Source organism: Macaca thibetana, chromosome 18, assembly GCF_024542745.1.
Source record: "Macaca thibetana thibetana isolate TM-01 chromosome 18, ASM2454274v1, whole genome shotgun sequence".
NCBI classification, from domain to species: Eukaryota; Metazoa; Chordata; class Mammalia; order Primates; family Cercopithecidae; genus Macaca; species Macaca thibetana.
In genome coordinates, this window is record NC_065595.1 from 35,970,542 (window position 1) to 35,990,876 (window position 20,335).

Below are 20,335 nucleotides of genomic sequence, written 5' to 3' on the forward strand. Positions count from 1 at the left end.
CACTCTAAAACAGAACTTTATATGTACTGTAAGAAAGGACAGAATCAAAAGGAAGAAACAGTTTTTTCCACTTGGGCAAGGTGTAGATAGCTAGGAAACTACATAGAAAGGCTTCAAGGAGAATACAAGACAGATCTTTGATCTTGATGGAGGTTTCCTAGGTAGAGCAGGAAGAAGGAAGACGTGGCAGATAAAGGGAAGGCATGATGCCACGTCCCAGGCAGGCATGTGCAGGGTTATGCAGAAGAAAGAGGGAATTGATGTTTGGCTAGGAAGTATGGTAGAAACTGGAAACCTGTGAGAGATACAGCTAGAAATAAAAGGTCATGGCAAAGTCATGAACATCCTTGAATGTTGCGCTAACAAGTTTGGATTTTATCTTACAGGTAATGTGAAGCCATTTAAGGAATGGCAGCGGGGAAGGAATAATATCAAAGCTATGCTTTAGTAAGATAATTCCGATACATGGTGTGAGGGTGGGATTAAGAGAAACTGATGTTAGAGGCAGGGGGCCATAAGAAGGTTCAGCTGAAATTGCATTCATGTTGCTTGAAGACCCAAACCAGGGCAATGTGAGTATGTCATAATAAATACTGTAGGTAAAACAGTAATGCAGTCTCAAATAGCCTTAATCTTTAGGAATTCATCTATTCCAGACTTTTCATACTTGTCTCACCTTAAAAGACCAAAGCAAATTAGCCACCAACTTGCACTCACTACTCAAGTCAAACTAGTCTCCACAGCAATGTTATACGTAGTTCTTTCGGTATTTTTCAAAATATACAGAATCTGTTCTTATATCCACTTCCTCTCATCCTTGCAATGCCGGCCATGCAATTGGTGTTCGCTGAATGTTTGTTGCATGAAGGAATGAATAAACAAATGAATAAAAAGATCCCAAGCCTTTCCATATTTCCAGGTCATCCCCAAGTCTTCACTTCTCCATGGCAACATTCTGTAAACTCCAGACCATGGTGCTCACTCCTTGGGTGGACTGACATTGCACCCAGCTGTATAGTTCGTCACTAAATACCAGCCTTGTATTGTCTTCTAGTTGTTTTGAGCATATAAATCTTATTTTTCTTACATGATTGCAGCTCAGCCTCAGGCTGAGACTAACTGTGGTTGTATAATGCTGACATTACCTATAGCACCCATTGCAGGACTAGGTGCTTGGAGGACATCAAGGTTTTTTTCTGAATGAAAACGGCTTCGCCCCCTGACAGCTATTCAAAGTCTTATAGTTCAAATTACTCCCACTGCAGCTCCACCCACCCAGGCAGCAGCCCTGGCCAAATTTGCTGCCTATCCTGGGGATTATAATCCAGCCCCTGGTGTCCATATGTGACCCTCATCTTAGAAAAATAAAATAAAATAAGCTTTCAAAAGAAACAGCAAAGAAACCTAACCTGTCTGTTTACTTCATCAGCACACAAAGCTGTTGTTCTCTTTTAGCTTTCTTCCCAGCACGTACCTGCCTCCCCAAATTCACAGTTCAGTTTTTTGGTGAGTCTGGGTGTCAACTGCGAGTCCTCTTGTGATTCACCCCTGCCAAAACACGCGTGTGAGTACACGCACAGGCTCACGCACTCACGGAGTTGGGGAAGCCAAGGCAAGGTAAAAATGTTTTGCCTTGTCACATTCCAGCAGTCAGTGACTCCTCCTGAGGGGGCGGGCACACAATGGACACTCTGTACTTGGCTCAGGCCTTCAGTCCAACAAAAGTTAACCCTTCTATGACTGCCTGCAGGACTTGGGCAGGGCGGCAGTGGGGGCTGGGAGTGGAGGAGGATAGGAAAGATAAAATTGCTTAAGAGATAACAGCCTTGTCAGCCCCAAGCAAACAAAAGGGCAAGGAAAGGAAATAGATGTATTTGGAAAGAATACTGGGATAGGAGTCCAAAACTCAGTCTTTATTCCTAGCTCTGCTGTTCACAGGCAGTCAGATGCTAGACAAGCCACTCTGAGTCTTTTACCCACACTTTGTGGATCTCTTATGACCCACACTTGTCTTAGCAATGAATGGGTTGGGACTAAAGTCTCTTTCACACTCAACACTTTGTAATTTTGCCCTGAAGAGCCATAGACCTATGGGTACACTCCAAAATGAACAGCATAAACCTAGAGAATTATTTCTCCGAATGGCCAGGGGAATCCTGCTTGGCTAGATGTGTCTTATACCCAAATAAGTTCCAGAATACTTCCTCCCTCCCCTCCAAAACTGCCAGATGGAATATTTTTTCCTAGTCTAAAATACATTCTCCAACTGGGGAACTCTTACTTATTCTGAAGCTTGGTGGAAATGCAAGTTATTGAGCTCCACTTACTGAATCAGGGCTCCAGAGCTGCGGCCCAACACGCCGGCTTTTACCAAGCCCTCTCGGTGGTTCTGAAGGCCTAGAGTCAGAACCAATGTCTTAGACTGTGCCTGGTCTATATGATTACTCCTGTCAAGTTGCTAGATCATAGGCATTATTATCGAGTACATGAGGGTATTTCTCCCTTACGGCAGTACCGTGAGTCTCTTGGGAACAGGCAGGACTTGTGTTGTATTCATCCACATAATCCTAACACCTAGCACCATGCCCAACACATAATGAACATTCAAGAAATGCTGGATGGCTGAATTAACAAATGAACAAAGCAACTCAAGCTGGGCTTCCCAGCATCATTCATTCACCTCGCTTTTCTGCTTTGCCCAGGTGCCATGTACATACAGGCCACTGTCATCCTGACTGTTGCTTTCCAAAAGGACAAGGTGGTAGAGATAGGGCCCTTAGTATATTCAACAGGAGTCAAAAGAAGTGAATTCCTGGCCTAGTTCTGCCACTTAGGAGCCCTCATAAGCCTCTTTCAGCCTCAGTGTCTCATCAACAAAGTAGAAAAAAAAAAAAAAATGATGGTTACCTGGCCTACTTCACTAGTTTATGGTTTTTACTTTTTAAAAATGTTTTACCGTATTTCCTGGTAGTAGAACTCCATGCTCCTTATTACAAAATAAACATGAACAACACATGCACCTCTCAGGTCTTAAAGGCAAACAATCCCAAATACAGGAAGAGTGCTCTGCTTCATTCCTGAAGTTTTGCAAACTTCCCCAAGCTCTTCATCCTCAGTCCTCCCTCGGCTCTGGACTCTGCAAATTCCCATACCACAAGGCATTTCTTTCATCTTCACACGTAAAAGACACTGGGTTGACTAGATAATTCTCACGCTAGAAAACTTTTTGCCTCAAAACTTCGTAGAATGTCTTTCAGCATTTAAAGTAATGAAGAGAAAACAGAGGCTGGCCTGGTTTGGTTTCCTCTATAGGCAACTTGCTTTATGCGTTTATAATTGAAAACTTTCTTTTTCATTATGTTAGAATTTTATTAATGACAAAATGAGTGTAGTGTGGAGCTCTCTCCCTTTAATTTTCCTGGAACATAATGAGTCTTTTGGATCTGTAGATACAGGTTCTTTCTAGTTCAGGAATGTTCCCTTCAATTATTCCTTTGGTAATTTCTTCCATTAAATGGTTCTTCTTTCAAAGTTTTTCCTATAATTCTGAGTTTAGAGCTCTCATCTCTGTTCTCCATTTCTATCGTTTTCTCTCTCACTGCTTTTCTTTCCTTCTTTTGCCTTGTGGGAAAGCATACCCCAATCTGTTCTCCATAATACCAATTTGATTTGATTCTATTTTCCATGCCCCCTTTGCCTTTATTGACTTCACTGTGGATTCTTTAAATTCTGCAACTGCACATTTTGTATCCCTGCAATCTTTTACTTTATGCACCAACTTTTCAGTTGGCTCTAATGTCTTTTCATCACAGCATGCTCCCTCCTTGTTTCTTAATGCTCCTTTTCTACGGGTCATACTTCTTGTTGAAGATGCCAGGTAGCTTTCTGAAACTCTAATGTTGCTGTTGGATTAACTAATTCTCCTGATATTGTTCCTTTAACTCGTTTTAAGTGTTTCTTCTACCTCAGGAGGCCTTGTGTTGGGTTCTGTTTCTTTGCTCCATGCTCTCATGAGGAGAGAGTCTAGCCTACAGAGGAAGTACTGGACTACAGAGGAAGAAGTGGACTACCTTCTACCCATTGTGAAGCCAGTCACATCCTCCTCTTCAAGTTACTCCTCTTATCAGAGACCATATCAAGTTCTAGTGAACAGTAACGAGGATGCGCTGAAGCTAGTGCCTACGGGCTCGTAAGAGCCCACTGTGTGTATCTCTCCCCAGCTCCACATTCAGTGGCATTAAGTTGGTAGCTTAAAACTCAGCCATGGGGCATGGTGGCTCATGTCTGTAATCCCAGCACTTTGGGAGGCTGAAGCGGGTGCATCACCTGAGGTCAGGAGTTCGAGACCAGCCTGGCCAACATGGCGAAACCGCATCTCTACTAAAAACACAAAAATTAGTCAGGCGTGGTGGCACGCACCTATAATCCCAGCTACTCAGGAGGCGGAGGCAGAAGAATCACTTGAACCCGGGAGGCTCAGGGTGCAGAGAGCCAAGATTGCACTACTGCACTCCAACCTGAGCAAGGGAGCAAGACTCTGTCTCCAAAAACAAACAAACAAACAAACAAACAAATAAACTCAGCCATAGTGGGAGTGTTTACACCACAAGAACGAGCAAACTTTACAAGTCAGTGCTTTTAAAAAATCTGGAGTATTAAGCATATACTAGAATACCACTGAGAGTACACATCCATCCACTATTGTGTTGCTGAACTGAGAAGAGTCTTTTCTGTTGGATTCACAAAACCAGCTGAACAGCTAGACTTCACAATATGCCCTGTGACAAAGACTCCATGCTCACCTCAGAGCTTTACTCGAAGCAACATCTCTTCCCAGAAGTCAATGCCCTACTTCCACTCCTCCCAGAACTCCCCTTCCCACTCTTGCCCATTTGCTTTCTGAAAGCTATAGTCTTTGAGAATATGCATAATGACGTCAGGGAGGGAAGTCTTTAACTGGCTTTGTTCAAGCTGCCCATACAGTAGACTTGATGACTGCCTGCTTTTCTGGTTGACAGAAACCGTGAATCTTCTGATTACGAAGGCAAATGGTGTAAAAAGATGGAGTGTGATCCTACCTAATTACAGATGAGGAAGAGATTGTATTTTCCACCTAGACTCATTGGCCTATAGTTATAAGAATCTCTTGTCAGATTCTGGCAAGAGACTGACTGTCTGACTTTGGCTTTGGGAGTGGTTGATTATTCATCCTTCTTTATGTCTTCTAAGGTATTTTGGTGGGGAGTCACAACTGACTTCATGGGACTTTGCATGCACCTGGAATCTTCCTCTTGCTCCCCTGGAGTTAGCACTTCTTCATTACTCAGGCTGAGGTTAAATGCCTCTTCCCTGAGCATCACAAACCAGATCATAACTCACCATTTTGTGCCTTTGTAGGCTAGGACTTGTCTTTCCTAACATTTATTATATAATTAAATATTTGTGCCATGCTTGGTTTCAAACTCTGCCTTCTCCACTAGATAAGCACTTGAAGGTAAGATCTGTGCCTATTTGGCTCACCAAGGTCATCCCCAGGGCCTGGCACAGTTCCTGATACAGACAGACACTCCAAATTATTCGTTCAGTGAATGCTGAATGAGAGGTCAGACAGACACTACTTGACTCAGGTGCCTATTACTGAGTAATCTTTCCGGAATTCCTTCCTGCTGCAGAAACACCCAGAGTAAATGCTCCATCAACACTGGTAAATCCAGCAAGTGTCCCAGCTCTTACCTAGCTCTCAATCGGCAAAGACAAGAGCAGCTCTACACCACGGTTCTCTGACCCTGCAGATACATCACCTGTCTACAGCAAAGGACAAAGCTCCTGCTTAGTGGTGTTTTTATACTCTGCACTTGTGTGGTATGTTCCTGATCACATTTTACCTCTTCCAAGCAGCATTTCCAGAGTACTTCACATACCACATGCTCTAGCAGCATCTCATAAGCTGCAAATCTCCCGAGTCCCACTGATGGGCATTACTGTGTATGATTCCCTGATAGGTCCTCTGGTTGGCTGGTCATTTCTCTCTTCTCTACATGGTTAACTCTTGTTATCCTGCAACAATTGGGTCACGTTTCACCTCCTTCACGGAGACTGGCTGGAACCTCCTTTTCTACCTCTTCCTGCATACACATGTGCACAGACATACACACAGACAGACAGAAAGACACAAACACATGGTCTTGCTCTCACTTCCCTGGTCATTCTGCTATCACAAAGCATTTGGCAAGCTCCGTTTCAGCATTTTATTTACCTGTCTATCTCTCTCACTAGACCACGAGCTCCAGGAGGACAGGGCTATATTTTAAATGCATCTCTGCACAGCTCGTAGCATAGAGAACACTGGGAGTAACCATCCAACAGTAAATGTTCAAGCCATGTTTCTCCTTAAAAAGAAGAATGGAAGCAGTTCTGATTTGATGTCATAGGTTTAGATTTCTTAGCCTCTCTTTCCCACTTAGTAATTGTGTTCTTAGGAAACATTTTTAATCTTTTCAAGTCTCATTTGGAAATGGGGTAATAATTCTACCTGAAGGGTTGTTTCAAGAAGTAATTAAAGATTAAATGAGATAATAATCATGAAAGAACATACTGGGATCACCTTAGTAAGTGTGCAAATTTTTTTGTTACATTTGATTTACTTCTATAGTCAGTCACCACGCTAGCATTTGGCTAAGTGCTGCCGTCTCTTCTAAGACTCCAAGTCAAGCCCTGAGGGACAGGAGTTGAAGACCAACCTCCTCCATCTTCCTACGCAGTGAGAAGCACAGACAACTAGTTTCCTTTGTATCTGCTAACCTGATCATTTAGCTGTTGTTTGATTATTGCTCTTCTCTTGTTTCCAGTTTGTCTCATGGAGGAAATAATACTGGGTACAGTCAGGAATTCCACATTCCAATCCCTCCTCCACCATTTAGAGCTGGTGGCCTTGGGCAAGTTCCTTTTTCTCCCTAAGTCTTCCCAACATTACATGTAGAATTGAGATCAGAGAACAAGAGTTCAGCTCTGTGGCCCCTTCCAGCTCTGACATTCCCAGGTACTGAGCCTTGTCTCCTCAACCAGAAGCTCTCCAAAGCCAGGACTGGTACCTTCCACCTCTTTTTCAGATTCTGCTGACTCTGCAGCTCCGCCTGGCTGGACTGGCTGAGCCTAAGACAAAACTAAGCATATGCCATTGTTCTCTGTACTCAGGGATCTCTATGATAAGGAAAGGAGATTAAACTTCTGAGACCTGAGGTCTGACATACTATCCATTAAACAATAATTCCAGCTCTAGCTGCAAAAAACCGTGTCTCCTCTGGGAACCAATAACACAACACAACAGCATGACCCTTGTGTCTTTGCTCCCTGGGGAAAAATCTCTACAGTCCTGCCTGGGCCAATCAAGTTTGCAGGTTGAGCTCTGGCTTTGATGACTTACTTGTGCCTGTGTTCCTCTGAGCAGTCAAGGAAAAGTGTTCTCCTGTAGTGAAAGGGTGGGGAGGGGGGTGGTTAAACATTACCACTAACTTGTGCTGAGCTCTTTACAGTCATTGTCAATTTAATTCACACAACAGCACTGTGATGCAGAAGATCTTGTCCTCATTTTACAGACCTGGAAATTAAGGTCCAGAAAGGTTAATGATTTACTCAAGAGCACACACTTTCTGTGCCAGATTCACAATCAAATCGAGGTATATATGATTACAAAGCCTCTTACTCTGACATCATGAGGTATCTAAAACACAAAGTGATGCCAACTTTTGACCAAAAGTTGTTAGTTGCTTCTACATATATGAGTTCTAAAACCAGTGTGCCATCTGAATTGCCACGTCACTTAAACTGTCTTAGGCATCAGTTTTCTCATCTCCCTTTCCTAATGCTCTTCACAGAATCTTGCAGGAAAAAAAAAAAGTTAAATAATATGTGCAGCACAATGCCAAAATAGGTTAACTATAGTAGATTTGAAAGAAGTAATTGTGACCAAAATATTTCCTGTCCACATAGGGTGGAGAGATTCACATGGTAAAGAAAATAATCTGAATTGTTAACATACATCAGGTATTCTCTAAGTTTATTTACGTTTTTCATCTGATTTAAGTTTATTATACTATTTAACCCTGATTTATCCTCTGATTTTAACCCAGAGACATATCCATTTTACAGATAAGAAAATTAAAGTTGAGGGATTTGTTGAAATCACAGAAGTTGTGTCTGACTCCAAATGTTATTTTAACCATAGAGCCACCAGTCTTCAAATACTCGATATTACTGGTCCCTGAAAACTCTGGTCCTCCACCACACCATTTGCAAATTGAGAATGAAAATGGTAGACGTACTTGGAGGCAATGAGGATAAACTGAACAATCTAACAGATATTAATAAAGTATTTCAAAGCCTTCTAACTTTCACCTCACTACCTGTTCAGTTTTAATTCAAATTCCTTGACTTCTCAACCATCTGATTCAGCCATTGCTATGTTCATCGTCATTTCAACATAAAGCATAATCTGGCACATATATGTTTGTGCTTCTGCTGCAAAGGAGATGCTAAGCATACCAGAGAACTAAACAAATACCAGCTCCACTTCCCTTTCTCTATGATATACCTCTTCTAGCTATCTTGTACTGTCATTAAACATTGCCTTGTTACTGAATCTTCTATATTTCCTTCTCCAATTATACATTAAACACTTGGAAATAAGTACCAGTATCATAGAGTTTTATGTTCCCCAGAGTGGCCCATCCCCATTCCAAATGCTTATATATCATTTCATTTCTTGTTCTAAAGATACCTCTTTTGAACCCCAGGCTGAAGAGCTGGTAGCGGACAGGACCTAGCAGCGGGAGGCAGAGTCAGCTGTCAGCATTCTTTCATGTGTGGTATGTGTGGAAGTCTCTGACAGGCACACCCACCTGCTCCCCAAGACTGCTCTTCCTGCACTTGGAAAGCAGTGGGCATGTCTCCCAATTTCAGCTTAGGGGAGATGAATCCTTGGCCTGTTTCTCACAGGACACCATCCCATCTGTCTTGCTGCCTTACACTCCACAGAGCCCTATGCTGAACTGTTCTCCTTTCTCCCTCTACATTCCCAAGTGGATGATCTTCCCTGGTGCTCCATACCTACCCAAGACTATTCCATTGTCGATGACTCAGCTCAAGTTCCACCTACTCCTGGAAGCTTTCTCTGATCTGACTAACCCTTGGAGATACTAACTCCCTCGGGCTCCTACTACAATTCAGCACTTAGGCGTACAGGGCTGGCTGCTGCTGCTCCTCCTCCCCTGGTTTTCATGAGCTCGTAGAGTATCTTTCACTCTATCTCTTGGGATCCCCACAGCACCTATCAGAGTCTGGTCACAATCAATAATAATGTCAATGAACAAACCAATTTTTGCTAAATCAGAGAGTTGGAAACTTGATTAGTTTGAATTATAACAGGCATATTGAGTCCAACATAGAGGGCGCTGGGTTTTATCCTTCTCTTTGTGGACAGAAGACCTCAGACCATAAAGGTGTCTGCTATAGGGGTGTCTGCCCCTCAATGTCAGCCATCTTCAGGGCTGTGCTGCTTCTGCAAGATGCAGTACATGTTCAAAATTAGTATGTGTTTCCTTGAGGCAATTCTCAAATCACATTTGAACTCTGTCCCCCTGCTGACCCTATGCCAAAGCTATTCTACCCGCCAAGAATGTCCCCTTGTTCTACATCTTCCATCAAATCCTAAACGCATACTCTGAAATCTTCCCTGACTATACCTTCAGCCTGATCACACAAATAGCAAAATTCCATTTTGGATCATGCTCCTACTTTGGCTGCAGAAGAATGCTTTCCATTTCAGCAAAGCACATATCTGCAGATACACTGCCCACTCTGCCAGGACAAAAGCCACATCTCATAGCAGGTCTTTCCCAACCAAGTGTACCAGGCACAATGGCTCACACAATCTGCAATGCTGATATTTTAATAAATATTTGTGGATCAAAACACCAATCGCAATAGAGCTCTAAAGTGTAATGAGTAGAAAGGTTCACAGAGTTTCACATCAAATCATCCCTTTTAGTCACTACTATTAATCAATACTTTTTTAAAAATCAAAGGTCTTCATCAGGCATGGTGGCTCACGCCTGTAATCCCAGCACTTTGGGAGGCCGAGGCAGGCAGATCACGAGGTCAGGAGTTCGAGATCAGCCAGGCCAATGTGGTGAAACCCTGTCTCTACAACAAATACAAAAAATTAGCTGGGCATGGTAGCGCGCACCTGTGATCCCATACTTGGGAGGCTGAGGCAGGGGAATCGCTTGAACCCAGAAGGTGGAGGTTGCAGTGAGCAGATATCATGACAGTGCATGACTCCGTCTCAAAAAAAAAAAAAAAAAAAAAAAAAAAAAAAGAAAATCAAAGGTCTCATTGCTCAAATAACAATAGGTCACAGAAAGAGACACCAACAACTGTACAGGACCTGCCATGCAGATTTCATTATTCTGCTACAAGCTTATTGGTGCCCCCATTGCTTCTGATGAGCTACTATGTTGGTTCCATCAAATTCAGCTTCTCCATCTCAGCCATTCTCCAAGCCACAAATTCAAACTCCAAGAAGCTCCTTTCCACTGACAGAACTGAAAATCATTAGCAGATAAAGGGAATATTGAAGAAATTGCTTTTTACTAAATTTGGCTAACAATATTACAAGCTCCTTTTTCATCCCTAATCCTTTACTAGATCCTGGGGTAAAAGCAACTGTAGCATTTCAGTGGCTTGAAGAGGCTTCCTCTTTCTAAATATCCAACCAGTATGCTCCCAGGTACTTCATCAATCCCACAGAACTTTTACAGTACCTTAGGCCAAAGCCCAATTTCCTTGATCCTACTCCAACCCAAATCAAAGGTGGCTCTGGTTTTGCAGACTGTAGGTCACTGTATCTGATCTCAAAATGCACACAAAGCAACCTATTAGCTATTATTGAACACAGGCTGCAATGTGGCAGGGCAGACCAGGTGCTGTGGGGAGGGAGAGGACATCCCAGGAACCCAGGAATGGCCCAAGACTTCATGCTCTTTAGAATCTACATGGAGAAATGACATCCAGCCCCCTAGATCCATGACATGAGTAAAGTATCCATAGCAGGGTTTCCCGATGCCACCTGACAGGAAGCAGCAGCAAAGCCCAACTACAGAATATTTTCTGGACTTCTAGAAACTGTCTTTGTCTGTTCCGTCTCCCTTGATTCAAGTCAGTTATTTTACCAAAGAGAACCAGTTCAAAAGTGGATAATGTAATCCCTTTCTTCCTTCCACATTACTTTTAGTGGTATGTTCTCACATTCAGCTCACCATTGCCTCCTCTCCCCTTCCCGGTCCTCCAAGACTGACTCCAGTGTTCTAATGAGTGCTCACCCCAATTCTACTTACCCCAGCGCACCACCTTCCCTTTCTGTAACTCTTTCAGCGCATCAAACATTTAGCAAAGTGCATAAATCCTCGGTGGGATTGGTTTGGACAGTTGTTGGGGGTGCCTTTAAAGGGGTTTGAGGAGCTCTGACCTTTAAGAAATCCTTAACATTCCTAGGACACCTCTAGCTATAGAATCACAGAATTTTAGAAGGGACACTCTATACCAATCCAAACTTTTTTACTGTACAACAGTAGAAAGGCAATGTAGCTTGTCCCACATCATATGCTAATAGGTGTGAGCCCAGGCTGCTTTCTGCCTCAGCCTTCTTGACCTCTTAGGCCAACCAGTTGCACCCAGCCTCCTCAGCCTTCTCTGTTTTCCACTGTGGCCAGGCTCACACCATCACTGAAGAGCGGAAAAGCACTTGGACTTAAGCAACAAAGATGACTGCATGGTTAAGTGCCAAAATGAGCAAGATGGACAAAAAATACAATTGGAATTTTCAGAGAAAGTCAAGAGCTATGTGTGTTAGAGTCACAATGAGACTCTGGTAGGCACTATTATTATTAATAAATATTTGATGACTGAATGAGTGAATCGGTGACTGAAAGGATGCACATGTGGTAAAATATGCTTAACTCTTAAACTTTAAGGGAGAAACTCTGGGTTGATTGCCCCTGAAAGGCAGCTGAAAATATAAAAAGCCATTATCATTGGCTTAAAGTAGTTACTATTCACACTGTCTACGGGGCCCTCACTGTGTTGCTTCATAACGCAGAGCATTAATACACCTTAAACAACATTGACTTTCAATATTCTATCTCTTCATAAATGCTGTGATTCATTCAGGAAACAAAAAAAAAATCATTAATAAATAAGGTTCAACGCTGTGTAGGAAAACCTGTCCCCTTCTTCAAGGGCTCAGAGCTTGGGGGTGTAAGTGACAACAAACAGCAAGGCAGCATAAGCTGGGTGCCTTGCTCTGGGAACTTGGGATGAGGAGCTGAGAGCTGGGAGGAAGGAACTAGTTAGCCCCCAGGGAGGAGGCTGGGTGCAACTAGTTGGCCTAAGAGGTCAAGGCTCTGGTTATAAGGGACCAGTCAGGGCACTTTCCACCTGGAGGTGACAACACAGAGACAGCTGAGGTGCGGAGGCAGAAAGATGTTCAGAATGCCCAGAGTCAGTGAAGAAACCAGTCTGACAACAGAGCCTCGGGCATATTGCATAAAATCGGGGTTCAATCTAGAACACTGCAAAGTGCCTGCTGCTGGCTGCCAGACAGGGCAAACCAGCTCTCATGAGAAAGGGTAAAAGGAGGGACACAGAAGAGTCAGGGAACAAATGGGCTGTGAAGAACTTTCCTGATTCTGGAGAACTTACTGGAATTGCTGGGACGGCGGCAACCCTGCTATTAGTTTTTTTCTTTAGAGAGGCTAGAAATTCTGTCCTGAGTGCCATTGCTTAAGTATTGCGGTTTCCTGATGGAAAACCTCCCCCTCATTCTCTCCACCTCGCCTCCCCTCCTTGTGTGTTTGCACATCTTTTTCCTTTTCTCTGGCTGATCCTTAACTCAAAGAGCATTTCCCGAATACTGGGACATCTTTGAGTCCAACTGGATATCACCTGAGACTTTGAGTCTCAAAAAGCACATGGCATAGTAGGCATCTAATAATTCAACAGTTATATGGACATCGGTTGAATTATTAGAACACCAGGAGCCCTTGTGGGCATTTCTGATCATTCCAAGGGGTTATTAATTACTGGGCTATGGCAACAATAATCCCAGGCACCAGTTTCCAGGAGGCAGCATGAAAATCCTCCCAGAGTTCAATTACAGAAATTAGCTGGTATTATTTAATCCTCGTAACCCCCATGAAGTAGGCAAGGTAAGCATCTTTATCTTTATTTTACTGATTAGTTTCCGGAGGCTCAGAGAGGTTAACTGACTTGACGGGGGTCATTTAACTGGGAAGTACAGGGACACGATCCAAAGCGGATCTTGTCACTTCAGATGTGAGGCTCTTCACACTTTGCCACAGCCGTCTGGCCCCAGGTTGGCCACCAACTTGTGTCATTTCAGGCAACCCAGTGTATCAGTTGCCTCATTCTCTGAACGGAGATAAAATGCTTATCTGGCCTTCCTCCTTAGGAGAATCAAGGGGGCGGAAGCCATATAAAGATATTTTTGAAAAGAACAAAATGCCATGCATATGAAAGGGGGTATTTTTGGTGGGAAAAGATAAGTTGGATCAGAGAAGCATTTTTCCAAGCTGACAAAGTTCTAAAACTCTTATCTGCTCACCATTCATCCCCTATTCCTCCTCAGCACTTGGAGTGGCAGAGCCTCTGCCTACCTCAGGGTTAGCTCAGCTGGCTTTGCCTACAATTGTTTTACCGGGGTCTGCTGATCATTAACCATCATGGGCTCCTGGGAGGGGGTGGCGGCTACCTCCCAGAGGACTCTGTGGACTTCAGGGCTGCTCACATTCTTTACCTGGTATCATTTGCTGTGAACAGGGTAGGAAGTCAACTGCTGGTTTCTAAGCTAAGGGCCATTAAAAAAAAATAGTTGCTCAGCCAGGCGCGGTGGCCCACGCCTATAATCCCAGCACTATGGGAGGCCAAGGCAGGTGTATTACCTGACGTCAGGAGCTCAAGAGCAGCCTGGCCAACATGGCGAAACCCCGTCTCTACTAAAAATACAAAAATTAGCCAGGCGTGGTGGTGGATGCCTGTAATCCCAGTTACTTGGTAGGTTGAGGCAGGAGAATCGCTTGAACCCAGGAGGCAGAAGTTGCAGTGAGCCAAGATCACGCCACTGCACTCCAGCCTGAGTAACAAGAGAAAGACTCTGTCACAAAAATTAATTCATTAATTAATGGTTCCTCAACCTTAGATGGTACCCTCTAATGGGGGGGAAAAACCCTCTAAAAAAAGAGCTGTTCCGGACTGAACCTACGAAACTTCTAAATCAGAACAGCAAGGACCAGAAGCTTCGACTCAGTCATCTATGATCACAGTCCCCCAAAACCTTCTGCAGCCCCGACATGATGTATCTCAGGGGGGCATAAAAATCTAATAGAAAGTTCAGTAAAAAGGAAAAATGAAAACTCAGAGCTAAGTAAAAATGCAGATTGGCATCATCTTTCTGCGTTCATGAATTGTAGTCTGTGGACATCCTGGTGTGTTTTCTTTCCTGCACTTCTCAGGTATATGGCAGGCCAAAGCATGTGCAACTTCATGAAGAGTTTGTAAAACACCAGGGTTGCCTTTAAAAACCACTCTAAAAGAAGCCCAAACTTATGGCAATAGGCATGATGGTAGCACTCCTTATTCCTGGCCCAAAACACTTTGGAAAACTCACTAGGTTTCAACACATGCCACAGGATAGGAATGGAATTGGATTGTTTTGCTCCCTTCACAGGAACCCCAGGACCAGATAAAATGATGTGCATCAAGACCTCTGTGAGGCTTCCTTTCTTCAGCCCAGTGCTGCTAACTCTCCAGGGCAGCCTCCTGTGCTCCCACTACCAGCCCCTGATAGGACTCTCCCATACACTGAGTGCCTGAATAAACTCAATAACACCATCCCATTTTTAAAGCACCGCAACTCCTCCTTACAATACTAATGTGCTCATAATAATTTACCCCATTCTTCTGGCAGAAGCAAAACTGAAGCAACTTGAAATGCCATCAGCAAAAAGTTATTTATTTCCCATTCCTGAGCATCAGAGAAAACAAGGTTTCATTGGCTAGATCTGCCTTCAATAGCTTTCTGGTTTCAATTTAAATTTCAAGTCTCCAAGGAAAAAAACTGGCATTCTGGGAGGTCCAGGCCCAGCCAAGTTTCAGTGTCTCCACAGGAACCCTGAAAGGATGCCCTAACCAGCTAGCTATTTCTCATCTGCTTCCTTTTGCATACTATATAGAAGCTTTGGAGCAGAGATTGAAGTACAACTAAAAATAATGACCACATTGAGAGAACTCTCCTCTCCCAGAGGTACACTTTTGTGCCAGATAAGTATCGATTCATCCCATAGAGGAATTCAAAGTTAACAGGAGAAATGAACAGGGAATCCAGGGGAAAGTACCTACCTATTTATTTCTTCTTCAGCAAAATCCTGCCTCCTGCCTCTCCCCACTCACCATTTTCAACTAAATCCTAAGACACTCCCAAGCACTGTTTCCTTTTTCCCCAACCCTTATTTAGATCAGGTGATTTACAAAGTAGCTCACTCTGAGTAAGGCAAGTCCATGACCAGAAGCCCTTATGGCAGCAGGGCCTGTCGGGTTAACTTAAAGATACCTCTAAGTTCCCCTGTGTGATGTCCAGAACTGGGCCTTCCAGCAGCGCCTTCCTATGTAACATTCTGATGTTAACATACAAAAGATCAAATTACAGCCCTTCACTTGCCTAGCCCTCTCATGAACATATAAGGCAGTTGATATTTTCCCCCAAGCTAGAACCCCTTCTTAACCGACACTTCTGCCTCTCAGACACTCCACCTTATGTTCGCTGCAAGCCATCCCCTCCCCCACCTCCAGTTTGTTTATTCCAGAGACACATCTATTTTCCCAGCTAAGAGAGACGAGTCCCTTTCCCTCCTCTGGCTCCCGAAGGCGCATTCGCTCACCACCTCCTCCCCCAGCTCAGCTCAGGTTACTGTAGTGGCTAGCAACTCCCACAGCCCAGGTCTAACACCAACTCAACTTCCCAAGACCAATAGTTTGTTTTGGTTTTGGTTTTGTCACCTTAATGGGGGAGGAGAGATCTTGTGCCAAGCAACACTCTGGGTACCTGGTCTCCATATCTTTTGGGGCTACATTCCCTGCAGTTTGCAAATACTCTGTTTAACCACACTTGATTTCTTCTTCCTCTTCCGACTTTCCCCCAAACACTCTGTCTTAATACCCTTTTCTGGGAACAGGCAATGAGACTAAGCACAGGGGAAAACAGCACCTCACCTTCGCTCTGAAACCTGGGAATCCCACGTCAGAGCAAAAGAGCTCATGCCTCCCTCAGGGTTAAGGGTGGTAGAAGCCACAGAAATCATGAAAAAGGGGAGGGAGTAACCTAGGATTGTAAACTAGCTACATCTTAAAAGTGCTACAAACTTTCTCCTCCCTCACACGCCCCTGGCTGGTTGGCTCCGCCTTCCCATCCCAGCTGGGGTGTGCAAAGGAAACTGTCCCAGGAATGCCCAGGTCTGGTCCAGTGTTGCACATGTGGCCTGCACACAACACCGCCCGTCCTCTCCAAATACCTCTGCTCTACCCCATCCCCTTTCTCCCACAGCACACACTTACATGCTTTGCACATGAAGATGAGTTTGGATGGGGCACAGGAGATATACCTATTTACTAAAGGAAGGTAAGAGATGGTGCCAAATTGGCAGATAGTTTTGGTGACAGTACAGAGACTTCAAGAAATTAGTTTTTAGTATAAATCTACAGAAAAAGAAGAAAAACAGGATGAAGAGTGAAGGAATGAAAAGAAAAAGAAGGAAAAAGAAGAGAAAAACAAGCAATGCCAGTGGACTCCAACTAAACTTTAAGAGGAAAGGTGTGGATATTTGGCAAGAGGTGGGGGGAGTGTAGGGGCTGGAAGGGAAAGGTATCTGCTGTAGAATTCCAGAATAAACTGCCCTTTTTGGAGGAGAGTTTCTGCAGGGATAAAGAGACGCACAAATTGCCCTTTTAGCGTTAGATGTCAACCGTGAGATTATCAGGACAGTTTATTTGAAACGGAAACGAATCGGAAATCCTTCCCACAACAGTCCTTTTAGACAGATACACACCCTGAGAATCCAACACAGACACACATAAAGAATAAATGCAGCATCAGGGGGCAATAAGAACTCCCTTTCCACACTCCCAATACCTCTAGCCTCATCTATTTCCAATTGCACAACTTTCAATCTCCAATGAAAATATTTCCAGTTGGATCCGATTTCAGACTTGTAGTAAGTGGTCTGGATGGGGGGGCGGGGGGAATAGGTGCTGTACTGTGCAGGGCAGGGGGGCTGGAAGACAGTATTTCGGCAGTTAACTTATTTTTTTAGAACCAGCATGCTCTACCGATCAGAAATTGCTATTACCCAACAATGCTTCCATCACAAACAGACACTGAAAACAGCATCCCCGTTATCACCATCTTGCTAAAGATCTGCCCGGTCCAGTTTACCTGACTTTGTCCCTGCGGAACTTCTCAGACAGTATTTCGGTCAAAGAGAAAATGGTTTGGAAGACAAAAACAATAAATCGATACCGAAGGGTTCCCTTTCCGGAGTGATTTCCCACTGGAAACCACCGAACGGGGAAGCCTGCCGTTCATTCCCAAGCCCACGGCTCCTCTAGAAACGCACACAATGCGTGCTTTCAAAACGGCATTCGTCTGCTTTTAAGGGAATTCCTATCTTTTCAGAGTCCCAAAACCAGAGAGCATAAGAAAGAGACTCAAATCCATTGATTAAGATTTTTAAGAAAAAGACTAACACACAGCCACAACACAAGCACACACCAACCTTCGCCGGCTGGACCACTTCTTGCCTGTTCTTCTTTCTATTAACGACACGTTAGATTCTGATACATTCCCCCCCCAAAAAAATCCAACTAGGTTACAATGTAGCTCTCTAGCTCCACTTAACCTGCAAGTTACAAAGAGAGAAAAAAAAAAAAAATCCTGCCTTCCCACCCCTTTCCTTACCCCCTCCCCCTCCCGAGTCCACTCCACCAACGCCAAACCCGCCAGCCCCGCCAGCCCCGCCAGCCGGCGGCAGGACCGAGGGAGGGTGCAAAAGGCGGGGGGCGGGGGGGGGAGATCAGATTAGGCGAAACTCAATAAGCTCCCAGCCCTCCAGCCCAAAGCTTCCACCATCGCCGCCACCAACGAGCCACTCCAATTGAGCCAGCATCGCCGCCCACCCGCCGGCCCGCCGGAATCGCGCCCATCTCCTGCAACCTCGCCCGGACCGGCATCCCGCCCCCTCGGCCCGGTCTCCCCCTTCCCGCCGGGTGCAAAGTCAAAGACCCAGCAAGGCGACGTGAACTTTTGCATGCAGGGCACACACGTCGCCCCCGGTTCCGGGCGTGCGGGGGCCCGCGGCGCAGAGGGAGGCTGGGCGCCCGGGCTCCCGGGCCAAGGTCGCCGCGCGTGCTCACCCATGTCCCGGCGGCTCCGGCTCCGCTGGCCCCGGCGCTCGCTCAGATCCCGGCTCCGGTCGCTCGCCCGAGCCCCCAAAGGTGCTGCTGCGGCAACTCCATGGCGATGAGCATCTGTCAAACGGCGAGCCGCGGGCTGGCCGCCCTAGCTCGGGGGGCGCCGGGGCCCCCGGGCGCGCGGAGGCGGCGGCGAGCGGCGGGCGCCCCGGCCGGCCCCGCGCTTCCCGCCCGACTCGGCCGCCTCCGCCGCGCCACCGATTTATGGAGAGAGATATCAAGGGGGAAAATGGCGTCTCCGGAGCCCGAGGAGTCCTGGAGTAATCACATTCACACACACACGCCCGCACGCACACACACTCGCACACACTCGCACACAGGCGCGCGGCGAGCCCTGCTAATTTTAGCAGGAGCCAAAAAAAAATTTTATATATATATATATATATATCCCCGTCTCTCCGATCAATGCTTTTTTTTTTTTTTTTTTTTTTTTTTGCTTTTTTTTTTTTTTTTTTTTTGCTTTTCTTCAAAGGATGGGTTGGAGCGTTAAAAATGTTGCTGGGTTTGGGCTCGCAGGAGGCGGCGCGCGGAGGGCGAGGGCGCTTTTGCTGAGCTGTGCAGTTCGGTCCGCGGCGCCCAGCGGCCCTGCCCGCCCGCTTGTCCGCCCGCGGTCGCTAGTGTTGCCGCCGCCGCCGCCGCCGCCGCCGCTCCATGGCCGCGCCCGCCCCGCGCCCCCGCCGCGTCCCGTCGCCGCCCGCCCGCGTCCCCGGCGAGCGCTGGACTGGGGTCGGGCCCGTGTGCCTGCCTCCCGCGCCCCCTCCGAGTCCCGGACTCCTAGTGAAAGGAAGGGGGAGGGCGCGGGCGCGGGAGGGAGAAGGATCGGAGCGGCAGCGCGGCCCAGCCGAGCGGGTACCGACCGTCACCCCGCGATCTTCCTCGCAGGGGGCGCCGGCGCCCAAGCTGCTCGCCCGAAGGGCCCAGGGCCGCTTCCCAGACCGGAGCCGGGGGAGGCGCAGCCAGTAGCGAGCCGCGAGCGATCTCTCCCCCACCCGCCCCCCTGCCCCAGTGAATTTCTGTCAATTGAAGGGAGCGGGTCTCTTGCCCGGGGAAAAGGAAAACAGTTCGTGGACGGGCATCCGGGACCCCTCGCCGCCCCCAGCGCCCCTCCCGCTCCCCGGAGCCCTTGCGGCCCAGTGGCTCCTGCGCGCCGGAGTCCGCCGCGAAGACTGAGCGGCCGCGGGGAGCGCCGCGGGCTAGGCGCGTATTCCTGGGCTCAACACTGCCACTATCTGACACAACAGGAGCAGTGTCGGGGGGGGTCCTGCGCGCCCAGACGTGAGCTGTGATAGGCTCTCGAAACTGGGCGCATTTTTTTTTAACCTGGTAATTACATTTCACTTTCAGGGGTTTTTTGGGGTTTTTTTTGTTTGTTTGTTTTTTTGTTGTTGTTAAGCGACTTGTATGCATTCAGATCTCGTGCATTTTCTCGTTATTCACGAGAATTGGACACTTGATGAAGGGAAGGACCTGGAGAGACGGCAAACGCGCACTGGCATGCAGTTGTCTTCAGGGTGGTGGGAATGAACAAAGTGGAATGTCTTCAGTTCTTACAAAATATGGTGGCATTTTTAATCTCTGAGTGTTTGTATTTGGCCTACAAAGGGGGTCTTTTCAGGGAAACCGAGGAATGGAACCCTTCAGAGACATGTCTACATTATAAAACAATATAGGATAGATTCGGATTCGGGAAGGTCTGCAAATGGTTCCGCTTAAAGACCTTGAAGTAAAGTTGACTGAGAAC

General features: G+C 46.0%; 1 protein-coding gene across 4 annotated transcripts in view; it reads right to left on the minus strand.

Annotated features, from left to right (window-relative positions):
* SETBP1 (SET binding protein 1) overlaps positions 1-19,041 on the minus strand; it is a 383,210-nt gene extending 364,169 nt beyond the window's left edge. The window contains exon 1 of one of the 4 annotated variants that reach the window (XM_050767821.1): positions 18,538-19,041. The gene's annotated coding sequence lies outside the window, so the exon portion shown is untranslated. The other 3 variants (XM_050767820.1, XM_050767823.1, XM_050767822.1) reach the window with 3 other exon arrangements.
* Positions 19,042-20,335: the final 1,294 nt, after the last annotated feature.